Genomic DNA, 12,738 nt, shown 5'->3' with positions numbered 1-12,738 from the left:
AAGCCACGCCGAAGCGGAGATGCTAATGTCACCTCTCCTGTGCCTGGGTGCCTCTCATTAACGAAGGCTCTCATTAATGACAACTCTCTCCCATAACGGCCTCAGGACCCCATACAAGGTTCAGGATGTGGCCCCAGTCATGCAATCTTACTGGTTTCAGAGGAACCTGCTGGGACTTTTAAAGTAAAACCCAGACATTGCCTAAAGTAAGACCTCCATCACTGCTGCTGTGTTGCCATGGTGGAATAATTGCACCGATTTCAGCGGAGCAATGCCACAGCCAAGGACAAAATTTAGCTCCAAAATTAATTTGTAAAGAATATAAGATGTGTTATATACTAACGAAAACCTACAATTTTTTTTAATTTTTTTTGTAATCTGGGCTCCAGGCTAAAAGCCCTCTGCAAAAGCTCTTTAAGAAAGACTTAAACCCACAGCGAGTTAAACAGCGCGTCTGGTGCCCTACGAATGGCCAAAGCCTTTTCTAACTGCTCTAGCAGCTGAGCAGGGCCATCTCATACTGGAGAAGTTTAGATGTGCCTGTGCAATGGAAAATAACTTTTTGGTTTATTTTCTCATGCCAGGAGGCAATCCACTTATTTTTTTTTCCCAGCTCCTGACCCAAGGCGTACAGTTAGCTCCAAAGTGTAACCGTGTTTGTGTGTCAAACCTATCTTGCAAAGGAACAAAGGCTTTTAAAGAACAAAAAGGAAATCAAAGTAATATACTGTACAGATCGCTGTAAAATTGAGCTGTAGTGTAAGACCTTGTGCTTTAGAATTCACTATCGAGGAACTCAAATGTGTATCATATTTATTTATTCTGGTAGGTAAAAGAAGAAAAAAAAAAAAGAGTTTATATTCATTTCCAAAAAAGCTGCAGCATGATGCTATGTACTGATTGTGCCAGTCCTGCTTTATGTAAAATTATTGCCTGTTTTCATACTCCGCTAATAAAAAAGAAAAAAAAAAAAATCAAGGGAAAATTTATTTTGCGAATCCATCACTCACAACTACCTGAGCTGGTCAGCAGATGCAAGCAGGCTGACCTGCTCCGTACCGGAGCCGTGTCGCTGGTGGGCTGCCCGCTGTTTTCTAGCGCAGAAAACCTGGAGACAGCGAGCGGGCCAGGTGCCGGTGCCCACGCCAAAACCCACGCTGCCCGTCCCGGCCCCACGGCCCCACCACGTCCCTGCCGACGGCGGCAAGTGCCGTTGCCCGTCAGCCAGGAGAGGCTGGGACTCCGCGGAAAGCTCGGCGCGGAAAGGCGCAGAATCGCAGCTTCTCGCCGTCGGGGTCACATCGCCCGCGGGGGTGGCGGGTGAAAAGCCCCCTTTGGCTGCCGGGCACGGAAAGAATTGCTGCAGCACCCTGCGCGAGGCAAGCGCGAGGGCTCGGCTCCCTCCTCATCTCCCAGCGCAAGCCAGGAGGCAAATTCAAACCTCATGAGGTGATGATGGGAAAGACCTGACCAGAGAGCTCGTATTTAAAGACGGCGCTGCAGGGTAAATTTGACCTTTCTCAAATGATTGGGGCTTTCATGCCATTTTGGGGATATTTCTGGGTTTTTTGATGGAAGACCCGTCCCCTTTTCTAGGTCTGGCCATAGTGGGCTGTGCTCAAGAAGATGGCAGAGAAGCTTTCACAAAGCTTGTTCCTCTACCATGCTGCTCCCTCAGGGTTAATCTGAACATCACATAGATGCCGAAACTTCTGTTTGGGCAAGAAGTTGCTATCAATGTCAAGGGTTTTCCATCTCGGCTACAGGCCTAATTTGATGCCTGATGAAGCTGATGGAAAAAAAATTTTTTTTCTGAATGTACTGAGGTTTTCCTGAAGTCATCTGATAACGAAGCTCTTGACAAAGAATCAAATTATTCAATTTCAGAATATCACCCCCCACCAATATGACTTCCTAGTCTCTTTTCCCAACTGTAGAAACATTGTAGAGGCAAAAACATAGTAGGGAAAAAGTCATCGGGAGGGAAAAGCAAGCGCATTTGTAATAACGATTCATAGCTTTCCTGACATTCTCAAGAAAAGTGACTTTCTCTTAAACCAGGCAGAGAGCCAGGAACAGTGGTAATATGGGCAGAGCCTGGGAACACCCCTGCCTGCAATATTTTTAGCTCTAACTTTTTTGACCTGGTTCCATCAGTGCCTTCGAGGACTGTTTGATCACACGCACCCAAAATATCAGCCGGCCACAATTGCCCTAGACTGCAACCATCGCCATTGTTTTTACAAGGGGAATATTAATCGCTACGTCTCCTTTTTCGCTGCAGTTACAGGTTTGCTTTGAATATTAAAAACCCTGTGTGTAAGGAGTGTCTGTGACCTTCAAGGCCACCAAATAGCTCGGCCAGTTCCTGCCTCCACCGAGAGTGAACAGATGAGTTGTGATCACGTCCTTGCACGTGGTTATCTGCGACGATTAACAGTTAAGACCTGATTTTCCCCCTCACACAAGGTCGGGTAAAGTCAACCACCTGCTAAAACTGGAACCCAAACTTGCAGGAAGTTTAAGGTGATGTTTTGGCCTTGAAGACCATGTCCTAAAGATAGCGGGAGGTTTGTTCCAGAAAAATACAATGTGAGGGGAAAAATAAGATTTGAAAGAGCTCCAGAGCTCAGTATTAACTGCACATGTGGCATTTTGATCCATTTCCATAAAGCATAACATAATATTTGCTAAAGAAGGAGGAGGAGGCAGGGCAAAAAAAAGACCACAGTTAATATTCTCCTTTGGATCCCCCATTTGCTGATTACTCTGCAAGCTGTGTAATTGGGTGTCTCTGGCAATATGATGAAATGTGCCACAAACATCAAAAAATGGTGCTATATTAAATCTGCTTTTCATAATCTCTTCTCATTTCCCAGACCTGAGACATTTTATTCAATTTTTCCTGACTAAGTTGATATGTAAAGCCATATAAACATATCAATGCAAATAAATACATATATATATTTCAAACGCTCATCGAAATGCACTCATTACAAAGATTTGCATCAAGGCTCTCTCACATCACTGCTAGCCAAAGAAACTCATTTTTTATAACGTTGCATTATTTTAAAGAATAGTTTATGAAGCTACAGGCTACTTCTTTGTATTTCATTAACAAGCCCAACTCTATCTATCATGTTTCAGCCTTATCTCACCTGATTAGAAAATCATTTCCCTATTTGCATTAAGGGCAAAAAGCTATGCAAAGTCACCGTAATGTTATTCAAGCCCCGGAATAGCAGTGAAGATCCTATTACACACTGGGGCTGGCTCTGTTTTCAGGAGCTGCAAGTCCAGAAGGGACCATGCTGCGTTTTTATTTTAACCTGCTGCAAGGCACATGTCAGAGAAACCCATCTTGCCGTTGAGAAAGCAAATATTGGTAACGTCTAAGTGACTTAAGTACCTGCAACTCTTGTCCGTTTATCACTTGAGGCTTTTGCTTACATTTTACTTGGTGTCTTCAGGATTTGTAGCCCCTTTTTGGATGAAGGCTGGCTTTTTGCTCAGCCCTGGGAAATTCTTCATCTCCGTTTTTCTGGTCTCTCCCACCACCAAGTACAGTCAGCCCAGCATCCCCCGGGGAGCGTGACTCTGCGGTGGGATGAAGCCCAGGCTCCCTGCCCTCAGGCTGCAGCCAATCCTTTGCCTTTTGCAGCTGATGGAGGAAAATATTTTCATTCCTGTAGTGGCAGGACAGCGTCCAAGTGCAGAAGGGGTTGGGCTGCGTCTCACTTGCACTAGGCTTACCAGATTAGACCCAGAGCCTGGAAGGTGTTTAGCTGTCTGACTTTCACAGAATTCAACAGATGTCAGTGAAATAGTTTTCTCCAAGCCTGGATTCACCAAGGACTCATCCGGGCAGTTCAGCCAAGACCTGCGATTAGTCCCAGGCTCACGTCCATGTTGCAGGACGAGGAGCAGGGTGTCTGTATTGCACCCTTGCCGCCCTAATACTCCTTCTCTTGCACAAACCTGCACCCCACGTCGTTTTCCTGCCGGTGGCAGGGCAGTGCTGGGACAAGCCAAGTCCATTTCTCAGCTTTGCTTTTCCTGGAAGCTACCAGAGCAGCAGCCGTGCTCGCAGACCTTCAAGCTTTCAGAAGCATCCACCCTGCAGGGTTTTGCAGATCACCTTCCCAACAAGTGCGGAGCGGGGAATGCAGGGACCTAAAGCAACGTGAATTCACTCACACACCAAGGCAAAAAGCATATCCAGTCCACCAGCAAGGTACGGATTTGCTCCAGCTTGGCTTGCTTTCAAACACATTCTCCCTGCATTAGTAAAGCAAAACATCAGGGCTGGATTGCACCGTAGCCACAAGAAAACACATGGGCGAACTGATAAACAGGGGTGCGAGGTTATTTCAATAAACGTAGTGAAAGGTCCAATAAAAGATAACGTTGGTAGGATTTTTCTTCTCCTTGGAGATCAAACTTCCTCCTTATGTCTTTTTATAGGAATCGTAGTGGAAAAACACATCACAGAATGACTGGTCCACTCTAGGACATGACTGAGAACTCTGGGTAGGTTTATAGCAGCCAGAATACAAATGGTATGAACTGACATAAAGTGCTCCGTGCTGGTGACACGGTCTGCGCAGCGCTGTTTTCCACTTCACCGCACGCTGTGAGTGTCCAGCTCCCAGCACAGCTCACCCACAGTTTGCAAAGCCCCGGACTGTGGGGTTGTTTCTCTTGCACTGGGGAGGACTGAGGTGCTGAATGAACAAACCCAAAGTCACTGCATCACCTGCAAAGCAAACCAAGGAGGTCTCGTTTTACAGAGTGCATCACCAGCTGGGGGTTCTTCTTTCTGCAGAACATTAGGAGGCTCAAAGTTACATGGTATTGGACAAGGGGAAAGGATGTGACTGGAGCTATTCTGTATGAAAAGATGCCCATGGGTGGCCCATGGAATCACATCACCATCAAGAAGCTCAGGTGAGGCACCTGCTATTCCCAGACCAATTTTGGAGCTATCATTTTTGAGCAGCAAACTTCATGCCACCCCTTGCTGCAAAGGCAGCTGCAAGCACAGTTTAATCCCAAGTGCAGTGTTTGTGCTAATTTCCCCGTTATTTCTTTCTTACGGAGCCAGTTAATAGGTCATGAGCACCACAGAGGCTCTGTGAGTTAAGCCAAGTGGCCCATCTCAGCAGTTTGGTGGCCACGGTGGAGGTGGCTGTCAGGGGCAGGAGACCATCTCTCCAAGGACTCCATTAAAAGGAGCAGAGAAAAACAAAGCAGTTCTGAAGCCGGCTTAAAATACCCATGTGGGTCTCCACAGCTGCCCTGGAAAACACATGAGGAAAACTGAAACCCACTGCGTTACCCTGGAAAAACATTTGCTGATGGATTTTCATGTGTACGATCTCATTGCTCTTTAGTTAAAAAATGAACTTTCCTATAACAAAGTAAATCCCTCACCTGCTGGAAGCAGCTCAGCTCCCTTCAGCTTGTGATTGTGGAAGGCAAAAAAAACTACTCAAAAGTTATGTGTCAGCTTCAGTTTTGCTTCATGTCACCAAAAATATCTCATCATAGTGCAGCCTCCTCCCTTCCCCAAGTAAAATTGGGAACCATCTAGTATAAAACTTCTTGTGATTGCCCTGTGGAGACCACCAAAGATGAAACTGAGAGATTATCTGCTGTAGACGAACCTGTGCGTGGAAGTAAGGACTTATTTATTGCTGTGTCAGGAGAAGCGTCACGGCTTCCTGAAGACCAGCCCCACTCCACCTCAGCCTTCTCCCCCAGCTAAACCATCCAACACATTTGCCTCACCTCCGCTTAAAGGGAAAAAAAAAAAAAAGTCTTCTGATCCACTCTGAAACATGAGATATCTCTCAAACCCTCAACAGCATCTTAATTTCCTCTCCTTGCTCTCCATGCTGGAGACGATTACTCAGGCAGGAATGTTTCTGAATTAAGACCCAAAAAAATTACATCGGTGGGGAACAATGGAGGGGAGACCTGATGGAGCAGAAGAAGTGAATTAGTTTTGCCTTCGGAGACACCCATAGAGAAAAGAAAGGTGTTTGAGCTGCCTCAAAGTAATTCCTCTTTGCACGGAGCTCCTCTAACCGGCTTAAACGGAGAGAGACGAGAGATGTGCTTTTGATTTTAGCCCCGTTTCCCCGATTTTGTTTGTTTGCTTTGCTTCCACCTGTGTTTTTAAGTCCCTCCACCTCCCAGGATGTTTGCGGGGCTACGTTACCTGCAGGAATGTGTCACGTCTCCATCAGGTCTCAGCACAAGAGTCGGGGCTGGGAGGGGGTTTCACACCTGCCCACATTCCTGCAGCTTTCAGCAAGGATGAGGAGGAAGAGGAGAAAGAAAAGAAAAGCATCGACTGAGATGGAGCTGTTGCATTTTCAGAATTGAAATTTAAGGACAAATTAACCTGGGGTACCCAAAAGCAGCAGAGAAGGCTGCGGGGGCAAGCAAGTGGAAGTGGAAAAGCAGGGAAGTGAGAACAGCTTTTCACAGAGAATCTGGAAGGGTTGAAATCCCAAATACCTAGAATTTTATCTAAATGCTTTTTAGGTCCAAACAGATTATCACATATTTTTCCCTGTTTCACTTAATTTTTAACTGAAAAAACAAATGTTTCTTTCTAGCACTAAGCAGAGCGGACTGATTTTTTTTTTTCTTTTCATTTCCCAACAATACCTGAAAAAATCACTGCGCTCCTGCCACAAAAATAACCCGCTTTTCATTCACCTTCACTTGACAAAAATGTTTCAGTTAAGCCCTTGAAGCCTGAATCGGGACCTCAGCTCAGCCCCTCCGGTTGGCCTTTAAAACACCGCTTTTTGGCACGTCTCTGGGGGGACGAGGGGCTCCTGTCTGCTGAACTTTGAGACTGTCAGGCCAAACAAAAGCGAGCATGGCTCTTTTTTTCTTGAGGATGAAGTGGAACACACACCAGCCGGGACGTCTCGTACATTGAAAAATTCCTGTGCTGTCACGCTTAACTAATAAATCGTCGAGCTATGTAAACAGGGACGGGGATGCGATTTATTTGTTTGTTTGTTTGTTTAAAAGGAGGAGGGAAAAGCAGCTTGTGCGCAGGTTGCTTGCCAAGTGCATGCCAAGCCGTAGGGGGAAGGAAAAATCAACAACAAAGGAGTTTAAAGACAAAATATTAAGAACCCCAAATTGGGTGAAAATTGCTTTCTGACAGATATCACCTATTGCAAACAAGACAGAAATACAAGTAATCTTGTAAAATGAAAGCCAAGGACAGACTTGTACCTGCCTTAGATGAATAAGTATCCCATTATCTTGAAGAATGAGGGCCCCGGGCTGTGATTATGCCACTATTGTATTCTAAACAGCATGGTTTGTCAAATGGAATAAATCCTAGCAAAATCAAATAAAAAAGGGATCCAATTTGAAGGCCAGCACACAATTTATTATTTTGTTTAATGTTGCCCTCTCGACGTTACTGATTATTGGGCAAATAGCGCCGTGTTTAAGCATGTGTTTAGAGTCCCCTGTCCCCCTCGCAGGCTCCCAGCTGTCACCCAGTGCCGGTGAGCCATTTGCTGCCACCGGTAGCCACCGCCGAGCTCATCAGCCTTCGCCAGGATGGCCATGGTACAGACCAGCATCACGGGGAAAGAAATTCAATATTCGGATCTCTACTTGGATTAGTCTGGCAGTGACTTTGAGCGATGCAACGAAGAGCGCTTTGCACCATACTGGCGGTGCTGAACCAACCAGGAGCGAATGCGGGCAGTTGCATCATAAAATTATGAAGTAGAAGCAAATTCCTCACTGATCATCTTCCACTTTATCCATGTGGAGTAACAGCCCATCTCTCAGCAATTCTTGAAAAGGTTTCTCCTCTTTCAAAGGTACCAGCCCTTGTTTTATGATGTCTGGTTAAAAAAAGAAAGGCAATTAAAAGGGCCAAACAGATGATATAGATTATTAGGTGTTCTAGAATAAATACTTGATATCGCTTGATCTGCTTGAGTTGCAGTGTGGGACTGGGCATGAAGCTGCCCTCGCACAAGGTGGAGGCATTGCTGCGACGTTGAGATTATGAGCATTAAGGAGCCAGATCTAGTCCTGCTTTGCACTCTGTTGGCTTCCAAAAGTTGTGTCGCCCTCCTGCAAAATTCCTGCTCCCAACGTCTCCCAGCTACACTCGGCAATGGGTGTTCAGGAAAAGCGGGTACAACCGCAGACAAGTGCAAACCGGAGGGAAAGAGCAGGCTCACTGCTCTCAGGCATGTCCTCGGGGAGAAGTTTGCCAGGGAAGGAGCATTACGGTGGTTCCTGTACCCTGGCTCACCTCGATGGAGTTACTGCAATTTCTTGACATGGCTTTGAAGGTGCTCTGAATTCCCCAAATGCGAGAGGAAGCTAACACCACCATCTTTAACCAGCATAATCTATTCATCATGTTTCCATTTGTATAAACCCTTGAGCTTCATAAAAAACACTGGCCCAGGAACCAAATGGGAGAAGGAATCTGAGAGTGATACATGTGGACGTTGACCGCGGAGCATCTTTTGCCCAAAGAGCCCTCGTGATGCTCCCTTCTGCTCCCATAACCCCGTCTCCCTGTGCTCGCCTTGCACGAGGAGTGATTTTTCATATTCCAGTAGTTTAAATGACTAAGGATTATTGGAAGTGTCAGTTTTAAGTGCAAAAATACAGCAGTTTGTCAGCTCCTTGGGGCAGGAGCTCTTATGGCATACAAGTAGATTGCACTCATGCAACCAGGGCTGATCGTAGCGGGGAGCAACGTCACAAAGTCTAGGAGTAATAGCAAGGAATGATGGATTTAAAGAGAAAAAAAAAAGTGGGCACATTTTATTTAGGCAAAAACTGAAATCAATAAGAACTACAGAATGTAGCCTCGTAGTTGACTTGAAAGCATTATTTGTAAAAGACTATTGAAAAATGGAGGAATTAAAAAAATCTTATTTATTTTACAGCATTTTGTGTGGGCTATTTAATTTTCCTGAACCTCATTGCTTTTAGATGTGGTAACGACATTCACTCCCTGCTTCACTCAAGTTTCACAGTATTACCAACCACGAGCATCAAGAAAATTTCTCTCAAGTCCCTAAAATAAGTAATGAGAATTTGTCATGTAGACAAAGGACTCCTTGACTTCAGTATTCGGCTGTCACATTTTGTGTAAACCACAAGGGAGAAAACCATTTAAAAGCAGAGATGCTTTCATATTTACAGGTCTCCAGGAGGTGAGTTTTGACCCCTTTGTCTTTCACCTGCCTCACTCCCCAGATATTGCAAACTCTGGGGAAACAGTTCCTCTTGCGGGTTTCCTGCTTCTGCTGAGCTCTTGTTCGTCAACGGGTCTGTTGACAAAGTTTTCCTGACACTTTAAATCAGGCAAGGGCTACAGAAAAACACAGTCCCTCATTATAGAATAGCTACATGTAGTCATGATCCAGAAAGTTGATTTGTTCCTTTCTCCAGCTATTTTGATCAGCCCAGAAATGATCGTACCTGCAAGACTTCCTTTTCCAACACAAACCAGAAATGATGGCAAGGTTTCTGTTTGCTTTGTGCAGAACAAGTGAAAAACATTCCACGCCCACATAGTATAAATACATGAGTTAAACGAAACCCAGATTTCCCTAAATGGATCTGAACATCTTAGCAGAAGCACTTCTTTTCTACTGGAACATACGCATCCGAGTGGACTCACACGAGTCCATCTGGTGTGTCGCAGGTTGGGAGAGGTGAGGACACTGGTCCCTTCCAAATCTTCTCCAAGGCCCTAGCCTGTAAAAAAGGCAAAAGCTCCTTACAGGTGGAAACATCAAAAGCCTGTATGACCTTAGCTTTCTGAAACGAGCACACACAGGAACATAATACTTCTCGATTCCACTTCCCAGGCAAGCTCAGTTTGTTTGTATTTTTGTTTTATATGAAAGTAGCTTCAAATGTTTCCAAAATTTCTTTTAATTCCCAAGTATTTTTGCCTCTGTTGGTTTTCAAAACACACTTTTCCCCCCTTCCTTATTTCCAAATTCTTTTACTTTTCTCAAACTTCTGTTTCCTATCATCTGGAACATTCAGAAGCAAGTCCCAAATATTTCCAATGAAGTTCCCACCAGGATGCCAATCTCACCTGAAAAAAGGAGGAAAAAAAGAAGAAACAACAACAGCTAAAATGCCCAGTGAAAGCCATGAAATCCCATGCAAAAAAAAAATTAAAAAAAAAAAAAAAAGAAGAAACTGAGCTTGGGGCTTTCAAAAGGGAATACTCTCCCCTTAATATAGAGGTTTGCACCTTAAAATCCTCCAGCCACTTCAGCATTAACAGCCATTGCCTTTTTTTTTTTTTTTTTTAATTTTTTCCCAAGCAACGGGGCTGCCTGCCCACAACACCCACAGCAATCCCTTGAGCCCCTCTCCCAGCTTCTGCGCCGTGGGGTGAAGCTTGCAAGAGCCCACATCCCCATTCAGGGCGATGATTGTGCTTTCCCCGCCACGCTGAAAGCCCTGTGCGGAGGGGGGGAAAGAGGGGAGAAGAATCCAAAGGCATTCTGGCACCCCGGCCCGATAAGAAACTTTAGCCCTATTCAGCAGCTGACAACCGCTTGTAGAATATGATCTTAATCCTGTTTCTAACATTCTTTCGCCCTTCGGCCGCCCTATTCCAGGCTGTATTCTTCTAACCGTCGCTTTAGCAAATCCCCCAAATAGAATTACTGGGGGGAGATAAACATCAAAGGGAAATTCAAGAAATCTACAGTAGGTTCACACAGTAGGGGAAAGAGGGGCAGGTGGGGGCCGGTGGAAAGGGCTGTCTCTCCCCGTGCCCTGCGTCCTTTTTCTGGTTGCATTCCTAAGGGCTGCCTCGCTGGCTCTCCACAGAGCGGCCCCACAAACCTGCTCAGCAGCATGCTATTTTTAGTATTTATTTTTTATCCTGCTTGAGGCTTTTTTTTCCTCGGGAGGATGAGAGCCCGGTGGTGCAAAGCTTTGTACATAGCCATCGTATGTAAAAATAACCTTTTCCTCAGAGAGGTGCGTCATCTACATGGAGAAGATGGAGGTGGGAGAAGGAGAGGACATTTTCCTGGTAGGAAGCAGAAATGGGGAGACATCGAGGGACTTGCCCAGCAGCACGCAAGAAGTCTTGTAGAAATGAAATGAGTGAACATAATTTGGGATCTCCCAGTAATTCCCATCAGAAGCAGAAGCCTTCGGCACTCAGAGACATGTAGGTCCCATTGCTTGCCCTGAAGAGCTTCCCAACATAGGTTAACAACTCCTGCATGGAAGGAGCCTCCATGTGGGCCCGTAAGAAGCATTCATATTTGCCACACAGACCTCACAACTCTGAGCCTCCTCTGCTGTGTAATTAAAACAGCACCATGTGCTACGCCTCCAGGGCTAAGGAAATGGTGGGACTCTGACACCACCACCAGTCTCTCCATCCTGGCTCACTTCAGTCCTCTAGAAACCAGGGACTTGGTTTCTGCTTACTATACAGTTGATGAAGAAGGATGAGCCCCTACCAATCCAAACCTCAGATACTGTCTAGCATGAGCAAGGTGAGGTATGGACCAGATGTCCTCCAAAGACCCCTTCCAACCCCAATTATTGCTCTATAAATACTGTGATTCAAGAGGAACTGCCTTACAACAGGCACAGGCAATTTGGGTCGTTAAAGAGAATGCAGATAATTCAGAGAGCTAAGATATCCCCAGCACTGCAAAAGCGTCCCGTTATTAACTCTCCCAGGACCACCATCTTTCATGCTGGCTCTGGTTCACAGTTGCGTTCACACTAGCTCCATCAGCACTTTCTTCCTAGCCCTTTCTAGCAGCTGCAGCTGACAACTGCTTCAAGAAGGGCACAAAGACGCTAGAGCCAAACTTTTTTTCCATAAGATGACAGTATGACAAGTGACAAAAGCCACCACTTGCAGCTTAGGAGATTTGGACTGAGCATTAGGAATTCTGTAACGGTGGTATGGCCCTGAGGTAGGACACCAGAGGTGGGGGATCTCCGTCCTTGGAGGATTTCAAAACTTGGCTAGACACAGCCATGGCCAGCCTGAGCTGATGTTAGCAACAGCATTGCTCCAGGCAGGAGGTTGGTCTGAAGAGCCCAGAGATGCCTTAGCACCACCCAAGCCTGCTCCTCAGTTGCTCATGGGCCAAATGTTTAAAAAGCAGTTTTATTCTGAAAAATAAAAAAAAACTGTTGCAAGAGCATTGTGAGACTGTGTAGCAGCTTCCAGGAGAGAAAAATCTGACCAGCTATAAAAGAATAGAGAGACCTAAAAATAGAGCTCCCACCACCCACACTAAAGGATTAATTGCAGTTAAGAAACAGGGCAGCCTTGACCTTGAGCAAGTCAAAGATGCCTGTCTCACTGGTGTTGTCTCTGATGCCCCATTACATGTGGTTTGGAGAAAAGGCTCCACATTCTTGGTTCTTGTTTTCCTGTTTGTCAAAGGAGGCTGAATATCCTTGTACATTCATTGATGCTCTAGATTCACAGCTCATCAGATTTACCCCAAACCTCTAGAGACCAGCTGGATTGCAACAGATTATCACCCGTTGTCACGGTATAAGCTATTGTAGAGTCTTTACAGATTTTCTCTCTTGCAATTATAAGCCAAAAATTGTTTTAGTCAATGCAGAAAAACCTTTGACTATGGCACACTGATGAAGAGGGCCACCTTACAGCAGTTATTTTGCTTCCTTTTAATGCATTTTGTGGTT

This window comes from Phaethon aethereus (assembly GCF_964289735.1).
Source record: "Phaethon aethereus genome assembly, chromosome: 8".
NCBI lineage: Eukaryota > Metazoa > Chordata > Aves > Phaethontiformes > Phaethontidae > Phaethon > Phaethon aethereus.
This window is presented reverse-complemented; position numbering follows the sequence as displayed.